The sequence below is a fragment of the Puma concolor genome, chromosome B3 (genome assembly GCF_028749965.1).
Source record: "Puma concolor isolate L17-30 chromosome B3, mPumCon1.1.hap2, whole genome shotgun sequence".
In the NCBI taxonomy this organism is placed as follows: Eukaryota; Metazoa; Chordata; class Mammalia; order Carnivora; family Felidae; genus Puma; species Puma concolor.
Genome location: NC_141672.1, coordinates 61018103 through 61043263, shown reverse-complemented (window position 1 = coordinate 61043263; position 25161 = coordinate 61018103).

Below are 25161 nucleotides of genomic sequence, written 5' to 3'. Positions count from 1 at the left end.
AGTTTAAACATGATTTGGCTTAATTCCTGACACAACAAATGAAGAAATCCATGTCCACAGAACTTGTGATTTCCCCCTCAAATCATACACGTGATTTCAGTACAGCCCTCTCAATGCAAGGACCTTCATTCACACTGTTCACTTATGCACTTTCTCCTATAGACAAGCCTTGTCCTAAGTGCCTATTGACAAGCACACTGAACTGAAAACCAGAAAACTGGGTTCAAGAACACCTCTTTCCCTTACTACCTTGAACAAATCATCTTTCTTCCTGAGCATCGGTTTCTATGGATATAAAATGGACATAACACTATCCCTCTCAGAGACAGTTATAAAAAATCAAATGATAGCACAGAGAGCATGAAGCCTGCTTAAGATTCCCTCTCTCTCTGCCCCCTCCCCTGCTCACACACTCTCTCTGTCCCAAAAAAAAAAAAAAAAAAGACACTTTAAATTCTCATGGAGAAGGGCTTTTGAAAGTTGCCCAGGAGAAAATATTCATACTCAAAGCCATACTCAGTTTCAGTTTATATACAACTCATTTGTTCAAATGAATTTCAGAAGATTCATTTACTGTCACACACAAAAATCCATCAATACATTTATCAAACTAAATCTTCTAATCCTATGAACAGAATGGGGACTTTGAACAGAGTAAAGCCAGAGCCCAGTCAGGCATTTTACTCTGCTTACAACACAGAACACATATCTTCCTGCTGTAAAGGCAAGAGCCTCCCCAAGCTTCGTGCCATCACTTAAGTGGAACGTTGGGCAGAAGCAAGGGCAGTGGACCAGAGGGCAGGACCGTAGGGTGCTCCTCTAGGAACAAACTGCCCCCAGCCTTGGCTGAGCAGCAGAACAGAGTCAAGGCAGCAGCCAACTAGAAATCACTTGTAGTCCACCCAGAAATCGCCTGGTCTGAAGGAAGCTGGAGGATGTGGGAATAGGCAGCGACTAAAGCTGGCTGTTCACTGAAGCAGAAAGCAGCAAGGGGTCTGAGGGCTAGGGGAAGGAGAACTGAATCCTCTGATGGCAAGGGCGTGACCTTTCAAATGACCTCCTTTTTGCACTGTTGAGACTTAGAAACAAGAGCATTCATGGGGGAACACACACAAAGTGCTTGAAATTCTGTGGGAGAGGGGCACAGAGGCACTATTAAACGCGAAAGTATTAGTTGTTGTGGTGCCCAAGAACAAACTTAGTAGTCCTTTTTTTCTAACTGATATTTTTAATAATCCCTTTACCCACAAGCAACTCAGGGATGATATTAGATTTTCTGTGTTTCCAGGGGTTGCTAGGCAACGTTTCTAGGCAGCTGGAGATATTTCCATAGTAAGCAAGTCATGTTCTACCACAAAGGCCATGGTTTGAAAAATACATTTTTCATCTATCATCTATAAACCCAGTGTTTTAATACTAGGGGCCTTTTATCATAGCTAAAATGAGATTCAGCATTTGATAATAGTAACTACAGAGTGCTATAGCATCGCGCCCTGATACAATTCTGCTTTGGGAACACAACCAACACCAAAGCACGTGTCAGGTTTTATAGGTATCATAAGTCAAGCATGGTCAAGAAAATAAATCAAAGAAAATTCAGCTAGCCAGATTTTTTTCATAAATAGAAGAGTATTTTTAAAGAGATTTTAGAGGTTGGTGTTTTGGCTTTTGTCTTTTAATTTCCAATTAAAGAGAACAGTTTGATTTTTCCTGATACTCTATTTTCTTTCCCTTTTTTTATTGCTAATTCAAAAAAGTGTAAAGTAACCTGTGATACTATGGAGTTTACTTGGGGTCTCTATTTTTTTTTTAATGTAAAATATGTCAGTGGTCTGTATATTTTTGCTAATTCTAATTTTGATTCCCTTTTATTAGATGCTTATGAATATCCTCAATGTGTGGGATGCTTAAAAAAATTTAAATGTTGACTGTGCCTGGAGGTTTAAATATATGCACATATATTCCATCCAAAAACCCTGAGCTGAATTTCTGCTGCTTGTTACAGAAAATCAGTTTTAACTATAAACATGTTAATCAATAGTGGATGAAATTACGTCTCATTTGGGCCCGCTGCCAGAACCAAAACGATTTCTTTAAACCCAGGCAGTTATTCCTAATGCGGAGCCCTTTTCACCTCTGAAAGGCATGCGGTGCCAAACTTCTAATGCCAAGTTGCTGAAAGAGTCACGTTACCTGGGCTTCAAGGACTTTTACAAAATTGGTGTTCACAAAAGCACCCTTCCAGGGTTTTCTTAAGTGCAAATCAACCCACTCTTTCACCAATCAAAACACTGGTTGTTGATTCCTCAGGTGCTCAAAATACCAGTTAAATTTGCCATATGAAAACCAAACATTTTTGGACTCATTTCCTTAATGTGCCCCCATTTATGTAGTTTTAGAAGGTGAGTTGGTCACATCCAAAATAACACATTTATATCAGATTCTTTTTTGACTGGATTCTACATAAAACAGATAAAGGGAGAGGAATGGAGAGGGAAGGAAGGAAGAAAAAAAAGGAAGGAAGGAAAACAGGAAGGAAGAAAGAAATGGTGGGAGGAGGAAGGAAATATAATAAAACAATATTTTAGACATATATGGTATCTATTTTTAATTTTTCTTGCAGTTGCTGGTACCTCACAGAACGAAGAGGTCTGAGGCTAAGAAATTTACCAACAGAAATAGGCAAAGTGGCAAATTTATACTTCACCTCTGAAACGCATGCGGTGCCAAACTTCTAATGCCAAGTTGCTGAAAGAGTCACTTGCTGAAAGAATAAGTATCTTCTGTAATAGACAATTTTCAAGACAGATCTGCAGAATTAAGGTAACTTTTTAAAAAAAAATTTTTTTTAATGTTTATTTATTTTCAGAGAGACACAGAGCATGAGCAGGGGAGAGGCAGAGAGAGAGAGAGGGGGAGACACAGAATCCGAAGCAGGCTTCAGGCTCTTAGCTGTCAGCACAGAGCCTGATGCAGGGCCTAAACCCATGGACAGGACCGCAAGATCATGACCTGAGCCAAAGTCAGACGCTCAACACAACTGAGCCACCCAGGCACCCCGGAATTAAGCTAACTTTAATATTTGTATTCATACCCCATGTTATTAAGCTAGCCATCAGAATTAGGAAAATAACTTTCTTTTTTTTTTTTTTTTTTTTTTAATTTTTTTTTTTAACGTTTATTTATTTTTTTGAGACAGAGAGAGACAGAGCATGAACGGGGGAGGGGCAGAGAGAGAGGGAGACACAGAACCGGAAACAGGCTCCAGGCTCTGAGCCATCAGCCCAGAGCCCGACGCGGGGCTCGAACTCACGGACCGCGAGATCGTGACCTGGCTGAAGTCGGCCGCTTAACCGACTGCGCCACCCAGGCGCCCCTGAAAATAACTTTCTGCTAAGCAATAAGTTCTCGTCTATTCATTCAGCAAATCTTGAGACCCTACTGTATGCCAGGAACTCAAACAGTCTCTGGAGATACAAGTGAAGAGCATGTTTTTCCCTGCCTTCCTGAAGTTTACATCCTAGGGGTGATATTAACAGGTAGCCAGGCAACTGTAGCGGTATGGTAAGTGCTAGATGGAAGTAAATGAAGGGCTGGGAGAACACAGCAGGGCTTGGGAAGAAGCCTTCTCCAAGCTAAGACTGAAGGATCCACAGAGCTAGCCAAGAGAACACGTGGGAGCATGAGGAGCAGGAGTGTGTCGGATAAAAGGAACGCTGAGTATCTAGAACACTGCAGGATGGTTGGAGCACTAAGATGTATGTGTGTAGTGAGACTGGGAAGCCCCGGGTCAGCAATGCCGAGTAATTTATTGAAAGAACACTGGTACTGAGCTATAGCTTAATAGAGAATAGTTAAAGCTTTAAGCTGGGGAGTGACACAATCAGATTCACTGTGTGGAAGATCACTGCATTAGTCTGCTAAAGCTGCCATAACCAACCAAGTACAACAGACTAGGTGACTTCTATAACAGAAGTCTATTTTCTTACAGTTCTAGAAGTTAGAAGTCCAAGAATAAGGTGGCAGCAAGACTGATTTCTTCCAAGTTCTCTCTGCTCGACTTACAGATGGCTGTCTTCTCCCTCTGTCTTCACGTGGACTTCCTTCTGTGCTTGCCTGTTCTTTTTTTTTTTTTTTTAATGTTTATTTATTATTGAGAGAGAGAGACAGAGCATGTGCATGGGATGGGCAGAGAGAGGGGGAGACACAGAATCTGAAGTAGGCTCCAGGCCCTGAGCTGTCACCACAGAGCCCGACGCAGTACTCAAACCCACAAACCATGAGACCATGACCTGAGGTGAAGTTGGACATTTAACAGACTCAGCCACCCAGGCACCCCCTTGCCTGTTCTTCTTATAAGAACACCAGTCAAGTAGGATTAGGGCCCATCCTAATGATCTCATTTTAATTTAATTACTTCATTAAAGAGTATCTCCAAATACAGTCACATTCCGAGGTACTATGCGTTAGGATTTCAACACAACAATTTAGAGGGGCACGCAATTTATCCCATTACAGTCACTTGACTGTAAAAGTAGAGAAGGCCCTGGAGAAGGTTAAGATTGGAGGAAGGAGACGTCACAATAAAACCCAGAGTGTATATTTCCAGGAGGGAGGAGTTAACAGCACCCACATTGCTCCAAGGAAATAAGAAGGTAAGGACTGACCTTGTCCTTCAGAATTAGGGGCAAGGAGGGGCACCTGGATGGCTCAGTCGGTTAAGCATCTGACTCTTGGTTTCAGTTTAGGTCATGATCTGACAGTTTCTCTGATAGTGCAGAGCCTGCTTGGGATTCTCCCTCTCTCTCTCTCTCTCTCTCTCTCTCTCTGCCCTTCCCCTGCTCATGTTGCCTCTGTCTCTCTGAAAATAAATAAGTAAACTTAAAACAATCTTTTTGAAAAAGAATTAGGGATAAGGAATTCATGACAAACTTAGTAAGACCAGAAATCAATCAAAGGTTCACCTCAGGATGTTTATCTGTGAAAGCAGGGGAGAGGTAAAGGAAACTAAACATGACAGAGTCAAGAGAGGATTATTGGTGCTCCTGGGTTGCTCAGTCAGTTAAGCATCTGACTTCGGCTCAGGTCATGATCTTGTGGTTCCCGAGTTCAAGCCCTACATTGGGTTCGGTGCTGACAGCTCGGAGCCTAGAGACTGCTTTGGATTCTGTGTCTCCCTCTCTCTCTGCCCCCCCCCCCCTGCTCATGTTCTATCTCTCTGTCTCTCTGTCTCTCTCTCTCAAGAAATAAATAAACATTAAAAAAAATTTTAAAGAGAGGACTTATTTTGTCAACAAATAATTATTCAATTCCCACTGTACACACAGGGCTGAGGAAGTACATTAGATGAAACTTTGCCATTGGCAAGATCAACATTTTGAGCTAATGGAGAAATTACAATCATGTTTTTAAGAAACAATTTATATACATGACTATATACAAATATATAGTCAGAGACTAGAATACAACAAAATGATATCAATTGCTGAGTTTTGAAGTTAGATTTAGGAGTAATCCATTTTTATGAATTTCTTCGATGTAATCATTATTAACCACAGTAAAAGCTATCACTGAATGTTTATCATGTATTAGGCAATGTGCTAAGTGCTTTACATTATCTCCTCTAATCCTCACAAAAACTCCATGAGGTAACTCTCATTATTTTGTTTCACAAATAAGAAATCTCACATTTATGATTAATGAAGTTAAGTAATTTAGTAATTATTAATGAAACTAAGTAATTTGAGCAGAACGGAGTCGCCGGAGCCAAGCGCAGACGAGAGGCCCAGGGAAGAGGGTAGGAAGGGCGGCGAGGCGGTGCGCGTTCCACGGACTGGCAGGAGGGAGCCAGGGCAGAGGGGCGGCTCGCCGGCCAAGCAGAGCCCCCGAGTCTGGCTTGCAAAAGCGGAGGGGCCTGACGGACTTTGTTCCCACGGCAAGCGCGACTTAGCGTCTGGGAGGTCATAAGTTAACAGCTCTGCTCAGAAAGCGGGAAGGCTGGAGGACAAAGGGAGGGAGAGCTGCTGAGCCCCCCGACGACAGAGCTCAGTTTGGTGGGGAACAAAGGCGCTCGCCAGCGCCATCTCCCCCGCCCATCCCCCAGCCAAAATCCCAAAGGGAACCAGTTCCTGCCAGGGAACTTGCTCGCTCCGCGCAAACACCCAACTCTGTGCTTCTGCGGAGCCAAACCTCCGGCAGCGGATCTGACTCCCTCCTGCTGCCACAGAGCCCCTCCTGAAGTGGATCACCTAAGGAGAAGCGAGCTAAGCCTGCCCCTCCTGCCCCTGTGCACCTTGCCTACCCACCCCAGCTAATTCGTCAGATCCCCAGCATCACAAGCCTGGCAGTGTGCAAGTAGCCCAGACGGGCCACGCCACCCCACAGTGAATCCCGCCCCTAGGAGAGGGGAAGAGAAGGCACACACCAGTCTGACTGTGGCCCCATCGGTGGGCTGGGGGCAGACATCAGGTCGGACTGCGGCCCCACCCACCAACTCCAGTTATACACCACAGCACAGGGGAAGTGCCCTGCAGGTCCTCACCACGCCAGGGACTATCCAAAATGACCAAGCGGAAGAATTCCCCTCAGAAGAATCTCCAGGAAATAACAACAGCTAATGAGCTGATCAAAAAGGATTTAAATAATATAACAGAAAGTGAATTTAGAATAATAGTCATAAAATTAATCGCTGGGCTTGAAAACAGTATAGAGGACAGCAGAGAATCTCTTGCTACAGAGATCAAGGGACTAAGGAACAGTCACGAGGAGCTGAAAAACGCTTTAAATGAAATGCAAAACAAAATGGAAACCACCACGGCTCGGATTGAAGAAGCAGAGGAGAGAATAGGTGAACTAGAAGATAAAGTTATGGAAAAAGAGGAAGCTGAGAAAAAGAGATATAAAAAAATCCAGGAGTATGAGCGGAAAATTAGAGAACTAAGTGATACACTAAAAAGAAATAATATACGCATCATTGGTATCCCAGAGGAGGAAGAGAGAGGGAAAGGTGCTGAAGGGGTACTTGAAGAAATAATAGCTGAGAACTTCCCTGAACTGGGGAAGGAAAAAGGCATTGAAATCCAAGAGGCACAGAGAACTCCCTTCAGACGTAACTTGAATCGATCTTCTGCACGACATATCATAGTGAAACTGGCAAAATACAAGGATAAAGAGAAAATTCTGAAAGCAGCAAGGGGTAAACGTGCCCTCACATATAAAGGGAGACCTATAAGACTCGTGACTGATCTCTCTTTTGAAACTTGGCAGGCCAGAAAGAATTGGCACAAGATTTTCAGTGTGCTAGACAGAAAAAATATGCAGCCGAGAATCCTTTATCCAGCAAGTCTGTCATTTAGAATAGAAGGAGAGATAAAGGTCTTCCCAAACAAACAAAAACTGAAGGAATTTGTCACCACTAAACCAGCCCTACAAGAGATCCTGAGGGGGACCCTGTGAGACAAAGTACCAGAGACATCACTACAAGCATAAAACATACAGACATCACAATGACTCTAAACCCATATCTTTCTATAATAACACTGAATGTAAATGGATTAAATGCGCCAACCAAAAGACATAGGGTATCAGAATGGATAAAAAAACAAGACCCATCTATTTGCTGTCTACAAGAGACTCATTTTAGACCTGAGGACACCTTTAGATGGAGAGTGAGGGGATGGAGAACTATTTATCATGCTACTGGAAGCCAAAAGAAAGCTGGAGTAGCCATACTTATATCAGACAAACTAGACTTTCAATTAAAGGCTGTAACAAGAGATGAAGAAGGACATTATATAATAGTGACAGGGTCTATCCATCAGGAAGAGCTAACAATTATAAATGTCTATGCGCCGAATACCGGAGCGCCCAAATATATAAAACAATTACTCATAAACACAAGCAACCTTATTGATAAGAAGGTAGTAATTGCAGCGGACTTTAACACCCCACTTACAGAAATGGATAGATTATCTAGACACACGGTCAATAAAGAAACAAGGGCCCTGAATGAGACATTGGATCAGATGGACTTGACAGATATATTTAGAACTCTGCATCCCAAAGCAACAGAATATACTTTCTTCTCGAGTGCACATGGAACATTCTCCAAGATAGATCATATACTGGGTCACAAAACAGCCCTTCACAAGTTTACAAGAATTGAAATTATACCATGCATACTTTCAGACCACAATGCTATGAAGCTTGAAATCAACCACAGAAAAAAGTCTGGAAAACCTCCAAAAGCATGGAGGTTAAAGAATACCCTACTAACTAATGAGTGGGTCAACCAGGCAATTAGAGAAGAAATTAAAAAATATATGGAAACAAACGAAAATGAAAATACAACAATCCAAACGCTTTGGGACGCAGCGAAGGCAGTCCTGAGAGGAAAATACATTGCAATCCAGGCCTATCTCAAGAAACAAGAAAAATCCCAAATACAAAATCTAACAGCACACCTAAAGGAAATAGAAGCAGAACAGCAAAGGCAGCCTAAACCCAGCAGAAGAAGAGAAATAATAAAGATCAGAGCAGAAATAAACAATATAGAATCTAAAAAAACTGTAGAGCAGATCAACGAAACCAAGAGTTGGTTTTTTGAAAAAATAAACAAAATTGACAAACCTCTAGCCAGGCTTCTCAAAAAGAAAAGGGAGATGACCCAAAGAGATAAAATCATGAATGAAAATGGAATTATTACAACCAATCCCTCAGAGATACAAACAATTATCAGGGAATACTATGAAAAATTATATGCCAACAAATTGGACAACCTGGAAGAAATGGACAAATTCCTGAACACCCACACTCTTCCAAAACTCAATCAGGAGGAAATAGAAAGCTTGAACAGACCCATCACCAGCGAAGAAATTGAATCGGTTATCAAAAATCTCCCAACAAATAAGAGTCCAGGACCAGATGGCTTCCCAGGGGAGTTCTACCAGACGTTTAAAGCAGAGATAATACCTATCCTTCTCAAGCTATTCCAAGAAATAGAAAGGGAAGGAAAACTTCCAGACTCATTCTATGAAGCCAGTATTACTTTGATTCCTAAACCAGACAGAGACCCAGTAAAAAAAGAGAACTACAGGCCAATATCCCTGATGAATATGGATGCAAAAATTCTCAATAAGATACTAGCAAATCGAATGCAACGGCATATAAAAAGAATTATTCACCATGATCAAGTGGGATTCATTCCTGGGATGCAGGGCTGGTTCAACATTCGCAAATCAATCAACGTGATACATCACATTAACAAAAAAAGAGAGAAGAACCATATGATCCTGTCAATCGATGCAGAAAAGGCCTTTGACAAAATTCAGCACCCTTTCTTAATAAAAACCCTTGAGAAAGTCGGGATAGAAGGAACATACTTAAAGATCATAAAAGCCATTTATGAAAAGCCCACAGCTAACATCATCCTCAACGGGGAAAAACTGAGAGCTTTTTCCCTGAGATCAGGAACACGACAGGGATGCCCACTCTCACCGCTGTTGTTTAACATAGTGCTGGAAGTTCTAGCAACAGCAATCAGACAACAAAAGGAAATCAAAGGCATCCAAATTGGCAAAGATGAAGTCAAGCTTTCGCTTTTTGCAGATGACATGATATTATACGTGGAAAATCCAATAGACTCCACCAAAAGTCTGCTAGAACTGATACATGAATTCAGCAAAGTTGCAGGATACAAAATCAATGTACAGAAATCAGTCACATTCTTATACACTAACAATGAAGCAACAGAAAGACAAATAAAGAAACTGATCCCATTCACAATTGCACCAAGAAGCATAAAATACCTTGGAATAAATCTAACCAAAGATGTAAAGATCTGTATGCTGAAAACTATAGAAAGCTTATGAAGGTAATTGAAGAAGATTTAAAGAAATGGAAAGACATTCCCTGCTCATGGATTGGAAGAATAAATATTGTCAAAATGTCAATACTACCCAAAGCTATCTACACATTCAATGCAATCCCAATCAAAATGGCACCAGCATTCTTCTCGAAACTAGAACAAGCAATCCTAAAATTCATATGGAACCACAAAAGGCCCCGAATAGCCAAAGGAATTTTGAAGAAGAAGACCAAAGCAGGAGGCATCACAATCCCAGACTTTAGCCTCTACTACAAAGCTGTCATCATCAAGACAGCATGGTATTGGCACAAAAACAGACACATAGACCAATGGAATAGAATAGAAACCCCAGAACTAGACCCACAAACGTATGGCCAACTCATCTTTGACAAAGCAGGAAAGAACATCCAATGGAAAAAAGACAGTCTCTTTAACAAATGGTGCTGGGAGAACTGGACAGCAACATGAAGAAGGCTGAAACTAGACCACTTTCTCACACCATTCACAAAAATAAACTCAAAATGGATAAAGGACCTGAATGTGAGACAGGAAACCATCAAAACCTTAGAGGAGAAAGCAGGAAAAGACCTCTCTGACCTCAGCCGTAGCAATCTCTTACTCGACACATCCCCAAAGGCAAGGGAATTAAAAGCAAAAGTGAATTCCTGGGACCTTATGAAGATAAAAAGCTTCTGCACAGCAAAGGAAACAACCAACAAAACTAAAAGGCAACCAACGGAATGGGAAAAGATATTTGCAAATGACATATCGGACAAAGGGCTAGTATCCAAAATCTATAAAGAGCTCACCAAACTCCACACCCGAAAAGCAAATAACCCAGTGAAGAAATGGGCAGAAAACATGAATAGACACTTCTCTAAAGAAGACATCCGGATGGCCAACAGGCACATGAAAAGATGTTCAGCGTCGCTCCTTATCAGGGAAATACAAATCAAAACCACACTCAGCTATCACCTCACGCCAGTCAGAGTGGCCAAAATGAACAAATCAGGAGACTATAGATGCTGGAGAGGATGTGGAGAAACGGCAACCCTCTTGCACTGTTGGTGGAAATGCAAATTGGTGCAGCCGCTCTGGAAAGCAGTGTGGAGGTTCCTCAGAAAATTAAAAATAGACCTACCCTATGACCCAGCAATAGCACTGCTAGGAATTTATCCAAGGGACACAGGAGTATTGATGCATAGGGGCACTTGTACCCCAATGTTCATAGCAGCACTCTCAACAATAGCCAAATTATGGAAAGAGCCTAAATGTCCGTCAGCTGATGAATGGATAAAGAAATTGTGGTTTATATACACAATGGAATACTACGTGGCAACGAGAAAAAATGAAATATGGCCTTTTGTAGCAACGTGGATGGAACTGGAGAGTGTGATGCTAAGTGAAATAAGCCATACAGACAAAGACAGATACCATATGGTTTCACTCTTATGTGGATCCTGAGAAACTTAACAGGAACCCATGGGGGAGGGGGAGGAAAAAAGAAAAAAAAAAAAAAAAGAGGTTGAGTGGGAGAGAGCCAAAGCATAAGAGACTGTTAAAAACTGAGAACAAACTGAGGGTTGATGAGGGGTGGGAGGGAGGAGAGGGTGGGTGATGGGTATTGAGGAGGGCACCTTTTGGGATGAGCACTGGGTGTTGTATGGAAACCAATTTGACAATAAATTTCATATATTAAAAATAAATAAATAAATAAAATAATTTTTGAGAAAATTAATAATTAATATTAAGATGTATTTAAAATAAAATAAATTAAGACATATTAAGGAGAAAAAAAAAGAAACTAAGTAATTTAATGGTCAAGATCTAGTGTAAGACAGAAATTTGGCCCAAACCCCATGCATACTCATAGTCCTAAAAACTATGCCACAATTTCCTCTCAAATGGTGTACTGATACAGGAGAAGGAATCTAGTAAGGGGACGTATTTTAACTTGGAAGGGAAAACAAGAAACTATCTTCTCTGCTAATAGCAAAAGAAAAAAAAGTGTTTCTGGATTCTCTTAGCATTTGTCACCTGCATTACAGATTATAGATCTCAGTTAAATTCTACATTGAATAAAAGACCCTAGAAGTTTCATGTTGTATGTACATTGCATCTGCCAATCTGATTGACTATAAACTTCTCAAGGGTAGATACATGTTCTACACCTGTGTTGTTCCCACAAAACTGAGCTCAGTGATTTCACTGTAGGAGTCTATTTTAATACTTAATAAATATTTGCTTGTCAAATTACTGACTGTTTAATAAACCATTGAAACCGAGAGAAAAACAGGGCTAAGGTACAGGAACATTTTTGAAAAACACACTCCCTTTCTGAGACACTGCTTCTACTCCTTGCTTAAGTACTCTGTGACTTTGGTGAAATTGGACCCATTTCCTAGTACTGTTTCTCTGGTCTTAGAAGGAAAGGATGGTTCTCTTTTCCCACACCCTTCCTTGGCAATTATAAAAGGTGAGGCTATTTCTATCACTTTTGAAAACAGAAGAGAGACACCTTACTTCCAGCTACTTATTAGACACATTCAGTCAATACCACCAATCAATTGTACATCTTTGATTGGTTGCTAAGATAACCAACAGAATGCAGTTAACCCATACTATTTGCAGTTAAGGACATGTATAAATGTAATAGTAACCTGTAACTGCTTAATTCTCAAATAACTTCTTTAAACAGATGTTAGAAGGAAGCTACTGTAACCCTTAATGCACCAAACGTTATTGATTCTACTTTAATAAATCCCTAACTCGATTTAATAGCATTTCTTCAATCTACTGGTGGGCTCTGTTTACAGTGCTCCTGTTTTCAGTCTAATGATATTAGGGTGATCCTGCTGGTATGAAAGAATAACATTTTGTAGGTAAAAGTTCCATGTATGAGAAAGTTTTCCATCTCTACACAACTGCAAGAGCAATCAACAGTCAATCTCAATCTGATTTCCTTTCCACTTATATACTTTCAGCCACCCAAACTGCTATCTTGGAAAGAAGTATTGAACAGTGGCTATTTGTACAGGCTGTTTCAGTTACACTACTTGGGGTCAAATTCAGGTTTACTATTTGTGTAATGTTGGGAAAGTTAACCTCTTTTTGCCTCAATTTTTTCAACTGTAAAAGGAAGATGATAAAAATTAAAAATAATAATATAAATATTAAACATTGATAATTTAAAGGATAATGTAGGTGACTTTCTAATCAGAGAGCCACCTATTTTTTTAAAAAATTTTTTAACATTTATTCATTTTTCAGAGACAGAGAGAGAGTGGGCGAGGGTCAGAGAGAGAGTGAGACACAGAATCCAAAGCAGACTCCAGACTCTGATCTGTCAGCAGAGGGCCTGATGCAGAGCTTGAACCCACTAACCACGAGATCATGACCTGAAGACAAATGTTCAGCCACCCAGGCACCGCAAGTGCCACCTAATATTTTGAGGCAACATTCACATAACCTAAATTTCACTATTTTAGCCGTTTTAGTTATATAGTTCATAGCTTTGAGTACATTCACAATGTTGTGCAACCATCACACTATCTAATTTTCATCACCCGGAAAAGAAACCCCATATCCATTAGGTAGTCAAGCAGTCACGCTCCAATCTCCCCCTCCCCCAGCCCCTGGTAACCACTAATCTGCTCTCTGTCCCTATGGATTTGCTTATTCTGGACATTTCATATAAATGAAATAATACAATTTAGAGCCCATGAAATTTGTTACACATAATAATTATCATATGCCTAAAGTTTTAAGATAAATAACCAAAGAATTAGAAACAATTAAAAGAGGTTGCCCCTGGAGAGAGAGAGTGGAACATAGAGTAGAAAGAAATAGCAGGTGAGGCTGATTTTCATTTTAAGTTCTTTATTATTCACTCATTCAATACTATTCATTAATATGTATTAATACACTCTATGTATTAATTATAATTTTTCCTTCTAACAAGGAATTTTTATTTTTATATTTTTTAATGTTTATTTATTTTTGAGAAAGCGAGAGTGTGAGTAGGAGAGGGGCAGGGGGGCAGAGGTGGACAGAGGTCCAAAGCTGGCTCCATGGTGACAGCAGCAAGCCCAATGCAGGACTTGAACTCACGAACTAAGAGGTCATGACCTAAGCCAAAGTCAGATGCTCAACCAACTAGGGACCCCTAACAAGGATTTAGTATTTATCTCATCGTTTAATCTTATTTAAAGATTAAGTAAGATAGTACTTGTTAAATCTTTGGCCCACCACCTGGGACACAGGCATTTGATACATGTTAGCCATCATTATTACTAATAATTATTAACCAGATGAATTAACCAGGGTTGTATGTTTGTGTTCCCATCCAAATTCATATATTGAAGTCCTAACCCCCAATGGGAAAGTCTCAGGAGGTGGGGCCGTTGGGAGGTGATTAAGTCATGGGGATGGAACCTTCATAATGGGATAAGTGCCCTTACAAGAAGAAACATGAGGGAGCTTGCTTCCTCCCTGTTCTCCACCATGTGAGGATACGTATAAGAATATGGCCCATTACAGGAGTGCCTGGTGGCTCAGTCGGTTGGGCGTCTAACTTCGGCTCAGGTCATGATCTCACAGCTTGTGAGTTAGAGCCCCATAATGGGCTCGGTGCTGACAGCCCAGAGCCTGACAACTGGAGCCTGCCTCCAATTCTTTGTCTCCCTCTCTCTCTGCCCCTCCCCTGTTCACACTCTGTCTCTCTCTATCCTTCAAAAATAAATAAACATTAGGGATGTCTGGGTGGCTCGGTTAAGCGTCCAACTTCGGCTCAGGTCATGATCTCACGGTCCACGAACTCGAGCCCCACATCGGGCTCTGTACTGACAGCTCAGAGCCTGGAGCCTGCTTCAGATTCTGGGTCGCCCTCTCTCTCTGACCCTCCCCCGTTCATGCTCTCTGTCTCAAAAATAAATAAACATTAAAAAAAAAGTTTTTAAAAATAAATAAACATTTTTAAAAAATTAAAAAAAAAAAAAAAGAACACGGCCAAGTACAAACCACAAAGCAGAGCCTCACCAGACACCAGCACTTTGATCTTGGACTTCCCAGCCTCCAAAACTGTGAGAAATAAATTTCTGTTCTTTTAGCCACCCAGTCTTCTGTTATAGTAGCTAGAACCAACTAATGCACAAGGTTATCAGTGTTATATGGCAATGGAATCAGAGCCATGTTGGGGACTGATCCTAGAGTTTTTTGACTGAGATAAACATTGAAGTCCCATCTATTTTATGGATATACCACTAATATAATATCAGAATAATTATTTAAATATAATTCTCAAACTCCCTCCATTTTTTCACGTGATTAGGTAAATTTTTATTGAGAAGAAAAAAAGTCTTTTAAATAAAACTGAAAGCTGCAATTGAATTCTGCTATTTAATTGTTGTGCTACCTATTAAGTCACTGTTAGCCAAAGCAGAGAGAAAAGTGCTTTGGGGAACCAACAGAACATGGCAGGAGTATAATATTGAATTACTAACCAATCAGGTCATAATCAGTGGTGTTCCTTACCTCATTGAAAAAGAGAAACGTGGACTGTCCACAGAAGTTAACACATCAACACACTTGATTTTTAAACATGTCTTATCAATGTCACCTATTAACTATTGAATATCAAAGTGACAAGTCAGGGGCATCACACCGAGATTAGGCTAAATGCTGACACTAAAGTATGAATCACAACCCAAATGTGTGCTATGTGGGGTGGGTGAGTTAAAGACATTCAGAACTAAAAGGACCTTGGCAGGCATCCCCCCACTTCTTAAGCCGTACTACGACCAAACGCCAACTATCCCACTAGGGAAGTTAAGAAGCTGCTAAGGCATATGTTGCAAGCAACAGGAATAATAAAAAGCAAGGAAGACAAAGGAAAACTGTCAGGATTTTCAGATCCTTTTAGGTCTCTTCTAGGAGACATGGAGCTGTATTTGCTTCTGAACAAAGACTTCAACGCTTCTGTAACCTGAGGCATGGAATCAGTAACAGCAATAAGCACTTTGAAAACATGCCCTAGGTTTAAATTCTAGCTCTGCCCCTTAACTTTATTGACTGGCCTAAATTGTCAACACTGTAGTGTCTTCACCTATTAGATGAGGCTATTAAGAGTGCAATGTCATGATGTTTTTGTGAGGATTAATTATAATATACTAATAATCTTTGTAAAGCACTTAGCCCTATGTCAAACAGTGTTCATTAAATGTTATTGTCGTTATGTTCAATAGTAGAAATAACTCTGATCAAAGCTACACACACATTTGAGGAAAGGATTCTCGTAACACAAATTGGACTCTTCATGTCACAATTGCAGAAAGATTTTACTCTGTCAAACAGTTTTACTTTAGTACAACTGAAACCACTGGGATAAAGAAATCTGCAAATAACTCTCAACAATAGCCAAATTGTGGAAAAAGCCTAAATGTCCATCAACTGATGAATGGATAAAGAAATTGTGGTTTATATACACAATGGAGTACTACGTGGCAATGAGAAAGAACAAAATATGGCCCTTTGTAGCAACGTGGATGGAACTGGAGAGTGTGATGCTAAGTGAAATAAGCCATACAGAGAAAGACAGATACCGTATGTTTTCACTCTTATGTGGATCCTGAGAAACTTAACAGAAACCCATGGGGGAGGGGAAGAAAAAAAAAATGAGGTTAGAGTGGGAGAGAGCCAAAGCATAAGAGACTCTTAAAAACTGAGAACAAACTGAGGGTTGATGGGGGGGTGGGAGGGAGGGAAGGGTAGGTGATGGGCATTGAAGAGGGCATCTTTTGGGATGAGCACTGGGCGTTGTATGGAAACCAATTTGACAATAAATTTCATATATTAAAAAAAAATAAATAAACATTAAAAAAAAAGAAATCTGCAAATAATATCACTTCCTCCTATTGAGCTCAGGAGTGTTCCATGCTCCCTGATGAGCAGAGACAAGAATCTCTCCTTCTGTCCTGTCCAGGACTCCCACAGTATCTGGGTAGAAATAACAGTTCTAGGAAACCAAAAAAAGAATACTCATCTACCTACCTGGGCAGAATAACCACTAAGGAGGCCAATAACGTAGATGCACGACTTGGGAAGTATAAAATCATCCCTAGTAAATTTTTTATAGGTTGTTTTCATTTGGAATTACCGGTTTCAGTTGCCATAGTGAAACACATTTGCTTTTAGCATACTTTTCCTCCTATTCCAGATCTGTTACTGGTCATGAATCTACATGGTCTCATAAAATTTCAAATCTGGAAAGAAACTTAGAGAATTTCTGGTTTTGCCTATTTATATTATAGATGATGAAACTATTGCATGAAGAGATTAAATGGTTAAATTAATGGCTAAACCATTAAATCAATGGTGGTCATTACACTTATTAGAAATGGAGGAAATTGAAGCACATGAAGATTGATTTTAGCCAAGGTACAAAAGGATAAAATGCTTTGCCAGTTATTAATATAGAGAATTACTGACTCAGTCATTGTTCCAACTACAGAATAAAACTCTATTCCTAACTACCAAAGCAAGCAATTTAATAAAAAATAAACTATGCCAAAATGGTTATGGTCACTTTGTTTACCCTCAACCACCATAGGATGCCAGGTAATATCAGCATGCTAATTAATCCTGTCCATCTGGCTAATGTAGTCTTTATAATTTATAATCCAAAGCCTTTGGACACAAAGACCTATTAACATGCTAATACACCTTCTTACTATTCTAGCTGCTTTTCAATTAGTAATTATCTGTAGAGTGAGCCAATGAGAGGCAACTTTTCCAAGTGATTAGTACCTTGGAAATCATAGTCAGGCTGGTTGCTGATTAACATTCTTCATTCTGGCAGTTAGCATTTCTCATTCTAGCAAATTATTCTAGTGGGTTCAGTTGGTGGCTTGGGGCCATGGAAATTCAAGCCTATTCAATGGTCAATGACTATTTTGAGAAAATATAATTATGACATATGGATATGAGAACTTAATTCACTTGACAAAATGTTATATCAAAATATTTGTTTCAGTTCTAAAAGACATTATGGAAATAATTGCAGAAATTTGAATTAAAATGTATATTAAATGATATTACTGAATTACTATTAATCATTTTAGGTGTGACAATGGCATTATGGTATATAAGATGGATGCTGAAGTTATTTAGGGGTGAAGTGTCATAATGTCTGCAATGTGTATCCACACAGTTGAGCAACAGAGATGGATGACAGATAGACACATTGATAGATAACAGCAATTTTGGCAAAATGTTTTAAAAAATACAAATGTGTATTTCCAGAAAACTACCTACATGCTCAAAACACCATATTTACTAGTATTTGAATTGTACCACTCCTATTTGTCTTTTTCTCTCTTTCTCCCTAAATTGTTAAGAATTGCAGTTTAAAATGAACAAGTGAAAAAACATTGTAAAAATATTTTAATGCCTTCTCTATCTTGGTACAAATATCTGTTGGAAATAGAGATATTTAAATTTTGTTAATGTTTATTTATTTTTGGGAGAGATAGAGCACGAGTAGGAGAGGGGCAGAGAGAGAGGGAGACACGGAATCCAAAGCAGGCTCCAGGCTCTGAGCTGTCAGCACAGAGCCCAACGCAAGGATCAAACTCAACGAGCCATGAGATCATGACCTGAGCTGAAGCTGGCACTTAACTGACTGAGCCACCCAGGGGTCCCCTGGAAATAGAGATATTTAAAGTTACTATGAGAACTGTGTTCCCACAATCAAGGCGCACACATTCTGGAAATGCAGTCTCAGTCTTCGGCTACCTTAAAAATGCCCATTGGTGTAGATAAAAATGGCTTTGAGCCTACATCTACAGGTAGCCAACTTAGTCACTTCTATGACCTCTTAAGATTTTACTTCAGAATCACCTTCACCTTTATGTGGTGTCAGTTAGTCAAGGTCAGATAACAACATGCTTAAAAATGTGGCTTCATATAGATATAAACATAGCTAACTTCACACTCTTTTAAAATTCATTTTAAAATCAAAATAATTAACTGGTTTTAATATGGTGCTCAAACTAAAGATAGAAGTGAATATATCTGCCATAAAAATTAAAACTGTGGACCATTAGACAAGTATGCAAAAAAAGTCAAACCCCACAATTCCAAAAGAAAGAATCATAAGCAATTACTATCAAATTCATCAAGATTTCATCTAAATTTTTTTGGTGTTATTAAAGACTTAATCCTAACCAAAAGCAACCATTGAATAATGATTAGAGTAGTAAACATTCATGGAAACATCAGAACACTATAACTGACATTTCCATATGTATATAAATCCCCCTAACAACTTGCTCTTGATAAGACAACTGTGAAGCCTTATTAGAGCAATACAATGTTGTGGCTATTCTGGAAACAGCCCATCTTCATTTAATAGCAAATTAAGCAGGCTTTTCAGAGGACTAAATGCCAATAAATAAAATGTAAAATGTCACATTATATATTCACTCACATATTTGATGACACTGACTTTTTCCCCCTTTTTTTTTGTTAAGGAAAACGAATTACAAGTATGTAGTAAAAGATTGAGAAATTGTTCTATATTAAAGTATTAGATTTAACAATAATGCAAAGCATTCTGTAATTGCCTCCATAAAGTCAGAAATTTCACGTTTCATCAAGGATAAACTCCAAAACCTTCACTGCAGCAAGATGTTGGTTCATGTAATGCTGAAAACAGTAATACAGACATAGCCTTCTTTTATTGCATTTTTCTTTAAAGTGAAGATTTTTACAAACTAGTTTGTAACAACTTGTGTGGAGCAAGTCAATTGGTGCCATATTTATTTATTGTTTATTTTTGAGAGAGAGAGAGAGAGAGAGAGAGAGATCGAGATCATGAGCGGGGGTGGGGGGGATGGTGCAGAGAGAGAGGGAGACACAGAATTGGAGGCAGGCTCCAGGCTCTGAGCAGTCAGCACAGAGCCTGATGCAGGGCTAGAACCCACGAACTGTGAGATCATGACCTGGGCTGAAGTCGGACGCTTAAGCGACTGAGCCACCCAGGAGCCCCCATTGGTGCCATTTTCACAACACCATTTGCTCATTTCATGTCTCTGTGTCATGTTTGGGTAATTCTCACAATATTTCAAGCTTTTTCATTATTGTTATGTTTATTATGATGATCTGTGATCAGTGATCTTTGACATCACTATTATAATTATTTTGGGGTACCATGAACTGTGCCCATATAAGATGGAAAATTAATCAATAAATGTTGTGTGTGTTTTAACTGCTCCACCAACCATCTATTCCCCCATCTCCTTCCCTCTCCTCAGGCCTCTCTATTCCCTAAAACACATAAATTCTGAAACTAGGCCAATTAAGAACCCTACAATGGCCACTAAATTTTTTGAAATGGAATCTACTCCTGGTGAAGATGCTGTGACGATTGTGGAAATGACAACAGAGGATTTAGAATATGACATAAACTTAATTGACAAAGCAGTGGTAGGGTTTGAGAGAATTAACCCTAGTTTTGAAAGAAGTTTCACTTTGAGTAAAATGCTATCTAACAGCCTCACAAGCTACATAGAAATTGGTGTGGGGGTCCTGGGTGGCTCAGTTGGTTAAATGTCTGACTTCGGCTCAGGTCATGATCTCACATTTCGTGGGTTGGAGCCCCATGTTGGGCTCTGTGCCGACAGCTCAGATTTAGGATTCAAAATCCTGCACCAGCAAAAAGACTGACACTAACCAACAGCTCAGATTCAGCATGTTTTATCAATAAAGTATTTCTTAACTAAGGTATGTACATTGTTCTTTTAGACATAATGCTGTTATACACTTAATAGACTACAATATGGTACAAACATAGCTTTATAGGCACTAGGAAACTAAAAACTTCATTTGACTCAATTGCAATATTTGCTTTATTGCAGTTGTCTGGAATTGAACCCACAATATCTCTGAGGTAGGCTTGTATACACACACACATACATACACACCCTAGCCATTTTAACCTGATTCACATTTTCCCTTCATTTTAAATAGAAACAACACCTCTCCCCCCAAAATAGACTCTGGTTGATAGGCAAGTCAAAATCTGGAATTCCAACAATGGTATGTCAACATGTGATCTTAATAAATATTTTTGTGAAAAAAAAAAGAAAGAAAACACACACACACACACACACACACACACACACACACACACACACACACACCAGTCTATGAAGGTCCTAACCCAAACCACACCTGACCTAATAAAATAATCTTTGAATCAAATAAGAAAGATGTGATAAATATGTTTTTTCTTTCATATTCATGCAAATCTGTATTTCTGAGAAAATTCTGGCTCTATATAGAACTTTATATTTATGACATCTTTTAGTGTAGGAAATGAGCTAGAAAAGAACAAGAATAACCACAATGGAGAGAGAAATATGTGAAAAAACTAGAAACAGAGAAGTACAAAATGGGTGAAGTCATAAGAATTTTGACTCAGTAATTTTTGACATTTAATCCCTCCCTTCCCCCCGCCCCCTGTTTCTTTTCCCAGAGAGTGATATTCTGACAAACCAAATGATTGCAAAGATCCAAGATCCATTTGCTTGGATAGCATCTTTATCTCCTGAATTTTCTAAATGCTTTTTTTTTTTTTTTTTTGCCTCTCCTTGCTAAAGTCTTCTTTAAAACAAAAGCAATCTTCTGAGTTTATGATGAAATCTCTCAGTATTAAATGCTAATTTATTACATGGTTATAAAATTGCAATACCATCAACCCTAGCAATAATGAATCCCTATGGTCTCTGGTTTCACGAGGAACCTGACATATCATTGGGAAAAAAATGAAGTAACATAATCAAATGTCATTGTTAATGATATTCAATTATTCCACCTGTGACCTAAGCTATTATAACTATCGCCTTATAATTGCAACGCATCCATTGGGAAAGCCAACTTCAAACATTATCATAACTTAAAGGTCACTTGGAAAGTATGCAATTATAACAAAATTTTGTGATAGTTATGAAAATGAATTCTTTTTCTATACCTGGTCCCAGATGATATTTGTTCTTTAAAGAATAAACCATAGAATATGAGTTAAACTTATTGTATTTACAGTGTGTTTCTATCCCTCACACATTTTTGAAAGGAAAATCAAGGACAAATTTTCCTTACATAATTTATTCCCCAGCAATATTTTTTCTTCTCAAAACAGTAGTTGCCATTGGTGACTCTCTCTGTCATGGGACTCACCATGATTTTGTAGAGAGGAAATCAGTTTCCTTCCCCGCTTCTGACTCTGCGTCTTGCCCACTCTGTCCTTTGAACTTAGTGGTTCAGTGTTCTCAGGTCTCCTGTTTGCCTCCAATAAAAAGGGAAGAGAGAGCAATGAGTCAGAAAACAGTGCCCCTTTTTTTATTAACCTAAACAAAATAAAATATCCTGGCTTTCTTTATTACCCTAAAGCCAAGCTGGAAGTATAAAAAAAATGGAAATAAACTCTACCGTTTGACTTTACTTAGATCTTCCTAATAGCTGTCATTTCTTAAACTTTTTTACATGCCATGCACTGCTAGGTGCTTTACACCCATCTCATTTAGGTCATCTGCTTCATTCTTTCTCTTGATTTGATTTTCAGATGCAAAAAATGTTCAGTTAAAGTTGGCTTACATTGAGGAATTGATAAGAAAGACAGAAATATCAGGCTACCCATATCAAAACTACTTTGCCAACAATTATTGTATGACTCCAAGTGACTGGTACTTCACATTGGGGTAAGAATTCAAAAGCAGAATGGATGGGAATCACAGGGTTAGAGGATGCCCAGGAGTCCCTGAGCCTCCCCTGAGTCCCAAATTAGGGCACAGAATAAGGAGGAGAACTCTTCCTATGCTAATAAGGCTACAACTAGCCTAAAACAAACTTGCCCATCAGTAACAGGTGGTGAGTTATGACACCCAAATGGGAGATTAGAAGAACAAGCGAACTGAAGATGTAGAGAAGTGGCAACAGGCAGGAGTGGACAAACTTGCCCTGAGTACAGAATGCCAAGGCCTGCTGCAGCTTTTTCTCTGGTTCTTCCAAACAATTTGACTGTTTTTCCCAATGAATTAACTGACCTTAGCCACTATTTCATTACACAGACAATGAGAAAGTGGCCATTAGAATGAGATGGGAATTTTGGCATGTAAGTTTCCAGAAAAGAAGCACTGATTCTTCTTTTTTTTTTTTTTTTTTTACCCTTTCCTTAAGAAAGAGTAAAAGTAACATGTATCAACAAGAATAAATCTTAAAAACATAATGTTGATGACACAAGTAAGTATGTAGGCCCTCTTTGAACAATCAAAACACAGGCAAAGGAATTTTATATGCTGTTTATAAAGGCATATTTGTGGATGTAAACATGCTAAAATACACTGGAATTACATCTTCTTTTATCCTCAAACATTAACTTTCTTATAGACAATGTTTATGTAACAAAACAATTACTCAAATTTAGCCAACTAAGTGCTGGGACTAGAGCCAGGGAAAGAGGTAAGTAATCAGTCAAGTTGGTCATCAGACATTACTTAGATAAAGAAACAATAAACACTTTTCTTTTGTATGTCTTCTTATAGAATTAGACCATTATTATCTTTTTAAGTTTATTTATCCATTTTGAGAGAGAGAGTGTGTGTGAGCAAGGAGAAGGGCAAAGGGGGAGAGAGACAGAAAGAGAGAGAGAGAAAATTCCAAGCAAGCTCTGCACTGTCAGCACAGAGCCTGACACAGGGCTCAATCTCACGAAACATGAGATCATAACCCGAGTGAGCCAAAAGCAGAGTTGGCCACTTAGTTGGCTGAGCCACCCAGGCACCCCAAGTCCGTTACTATCTTATTCTTTTTCCAGCTTTATCATCTTCCTTTACCCCCATCTATGAATAATCACAGAATTAAAACTATCACAGGATTAGGGAAAAATCAGACCAGCTTCCAGGTAAAAGTAACGGCCTTTATTTTTTTTAACCCCTTTCTTATAGTTTGGCTAAATCAGACAAATGGACATTGTCCTGTTTTAGGTGATTTTAATTTTGCAGTGAGTGGTAGCAGCTACCATTGGGACATAAACTAATTTTGACACTTTTTCCCTATTATCTATAACTAAAATTCTAATTTAAGCCTAATTGAAAGTAGTATTGAGGGGCGCCTGGGTGGCTCAGTCGGTTGAGCGTCCGACTTCGGCTCAGGTCATGATCTCGCAGTCCGTGGGTTCGAGCCCCACATCGGGCTCTGTGCTGACAGCTCAGAGCCTGGAGCCTGTTTCAGATTCTGTGTCTCCCTCTCTCTCTGCCCCTCCCCCACTTGCACTCTGTCTCTCTCTGTCTCAAAAATAAATAAACATTAAAAAATTTAAAAAAAAAAGTAGTATTGAAAGTTGTTAAATCAAATTTCAACTGATCTTCAGAATAAAATACCTATAAAACATTATTTCATAGATTGCTATAAAGAAATGAGAAAAGTGTTTGATATCTTTGGTAGGCCAAGGCTCTGTCTAAATGCACAAAGAAACCAGTATTTCTTGACTTTCTGAAAAGAGGTCTTTTTCATCTTAATGTGTTGGGATGAAGGTGAATTTCCAATTTCGCTGAACGAGTTAATCAAAATATACAGATTGTTCTAAGCATGTAGACACAGCCTGAATCCAGCATCCATTATGTGATAGAGAAGTTTCTACATTTGTTAAACTGTTCTGCCATAATGTCCTCATCCTTCCCAGAGCATCTCAGTGTCATCATGATCCATCAAAGAAAATACAGTGACTACATAAATGAAGCAGCCATTTAGGTGAACTATTTCAGAGAACAATGCCTTGAGGAAAGAACCATTTGCATTATACACGACCTTACACTCAGTTCTCTCCCTGGACCACAAAGGGAAGATGGATATCCTTTGGTCAGATGAACAGTTTATGAGGTTTTGTACTATATAAAAAGACATCTTCAGGGCCTTGTGTATGTACATTGTAAAACCTTGAGATATTTTATGTTACAACATACATATTTAATGTGATAATAAAAAAGCTTATTTGTTTCAAAGTCTCTTTTACCCTTGCTTGTATAACCAAACAGCTTGATGCTATTGGCTAAATTTTCACAACTTTCATTATTCATGGCTGTGGTGGGAACATGCCCAACTTCCATAGATATATAAATCAGATGTGAGCAGCAAATAACACATTCAGGGTGAGTAATATGACATCCATATGGAAGCACAGTGTCAGAGACTGAAGAAACTATGTGTTTTAAGGCCTAGCAGGTTTCTTTAGTTCCTTGTTT